Source organism: Bactrocera latifrons, unplaced genomic scaffold (genome assembly GCF_001853355.1).
Source record: "Bactrocera latifrons isolate USDA-ARS-PBARC rearing strain unplaced genomic scaffold, ASM185335v1 scaffold_313, whole genome shotgun sequence".
NCBI lineage: Eukaryota > Metazoa > Arthropoda > Insecta > Diptera > Tephritidae > Bactrocera > Bactrocera latifrons.
In genome coordinates this window covers 65,211-67,358 of record NW_017536775.1, presented here as the reverse complement: position 1 = coordinate 67,358, position 2,148 = coordinate 65,211, and the positions used below count along the sequence as shown (strand labels likewise).

At 35.7% G+C, this 2,148-nt stretch overlaps 1 protein-coding gene across 3 annotated transcripts in view; it reads left to right on the top strand.

Annotated features, from left to right (window-relative positions):
- The window catches only part of LOC108970888 (protein jim lovell), a 45,184-nt gene that overhangs the window by 13,556 nt on the left and 29,480 nt on the right, over positions 1 to 2,148 (top strand). The window lies entirely within an intron of this gene.

Below are 2,148 nucleotides of genomic sequence, written 5' to 3'. Positions count from 1 at the left end.
AAGATATCTTCTCAAAAAGAAAAGTTTTTCTTACAAGGACTTGATTTTTACAGATCAGTTTGTATGATAGCTACGACTTATAGTGATCCGATATCGCTGATTCCAACAATTGAGTAGATTCTTAGAGAGTAATGCACGTCCGCCGAGTTTCAGAGTGATATCTCAAAAACTGCGCCACTATTTCCAGCTTATGCAGACAGCCAGGCAAATGGACAGCTGATCAAACTGATCATATATACTTTTTTTTTTAATTTACAGAATATCCGAAGTTTTCTGCTGGGTATTACAAACTTTATAGCAAACTCAATATAGTCTGTTCAGAGCTAACAATTGGCGCAATAATAATTTTCTATTAAACTAATTTCAAAACGAAATACCACATCTTTAATGTAAAGGTATTCCTCAAAGCACTGTTAAGATTTTAGAACAAATTAATTTTTAAAATTATTAACACCTTTTAGTGAAAAAGRCGCTGAAAATTAATATGAATCGGTATATGTATAACCCGACCTCCTTTCAAATGATAATTGATCAGTTCTAATCAAAAGGATGCAACTATACCAAATTTTAGACTCATTTCAGTAGTTAATAGATCAGTTAATATGTTAATTAATTGGTTAATTAATAGGTTACTTCATAGGTTAATAAATAGGTTACTTAATAGGTTATCGCAACTCATTTCAACTAAATTTTGCAACTTACACTTTTTTATGTTCTTCTAGATCAAAAGAAAGCGGAAATACTTTTATTTTCATCCRTTAGTAACATTCTGATGATCATCTGATCAAAATTTTTTATTAAGTACATCTCTTTTTGCTGTAAAGCTGATGATTTTTCAAGGAAGTGCGTCTTAACTCCTCGCTGTAGTGGAAACGGGTCGCAGCTCCTGCAATCTACTATTGTTTAGCTAAGCCTAGCGGCAGCTTACAAAATGCTGGTTCACAATTATATTTTATCTGTATAGCTAATGCTTTGACCAGTGAGGGCTCCTCAGCCTCGTTGTCATTAGAATGAAACTGGTCGAAGCACCTCTGAGCTACTATTGTTAAACTGAGTTTACAGAACGTTGGTTTCCTATCATATATATCCTGTGCGAACGCTAGATCTTTCGCGTCCAACGTAAATCGCAAGGGAGGCAACGCACTTTCTGCCCCCTGCGAAATTAAGCTTTCGCTAATTGTAGAGGAAAGTTCAGTTAGAGTCGTTGTTCTTTTGGTATCACGCGGTAGAGTGAAGAATCTTAAAAGTTTTCGCACTCTACAAGTTAGGTTTATGCTAACTGTAGCGGAACGACTAGTTAGAGTTTTTATTCGCTTGGTATCCACGCGGTAGGGCTAAGAATCTTAAAGGGTGCCAGTTTAAGAAGCTGCTTTATAGCAGACAAAATAGAAACCATTTCTTTACATTTTCTTCTTGATTGCGCCACATTTGCGATATCAAAGCTGTAAGAGCCCGGATCATACATCCTTAGACATGGAATTGAGTTGATGGGAACAGAAAAGAAACGCTTAACTGATTTGTAGTTTATATAAGGCTTTTTGTCGAGACCTAAATTGCAGATCAAAACATCCTTAGATATGAAGCGGAGTTGATACAAGGTGTTTTGTCAGACTTAAAATGCATGTTGTCTCKTTTTAGCTTTAGAAAGGTCTGATCATATTCAGTCCAATGGCAATCTTGTTTCCTTCTTAACTTATACGAAATTCACAAAGGTCTGAGAGATGTGGTCTTGAGATCAGTTCTTAACTTAAAGTAACTTCTCAAYGATTTAACCATAAACAGTACAAGTGTGATATTTGCTTGATATCAGCTCTTAAYCTAAGACAGCCTTCTTAAAAGAAAAAAAAATTAAAATGTTTGACATTCCTGAAGCGAATGAAACTATCTAAGTATCTTAACTCCTGCAGTGAGAGAAAAAAATTCTCTCTGTAGCGTCTCACGCAGTCGTCAATGCCGCACCGAAATTCTCACCTGCTTGGTTGATCGGACATTTGCATGTATGTGACATGCTCTGAAATATTCGGCTGTGACAGCTAAACGAAGATATTAAAATGATATATGCCGAAACTCATTAACATATTATCACACATAGCATATGTCATGAATACTTTAAGACGTGTAGAACGCACGCACGCACACACGTGAATC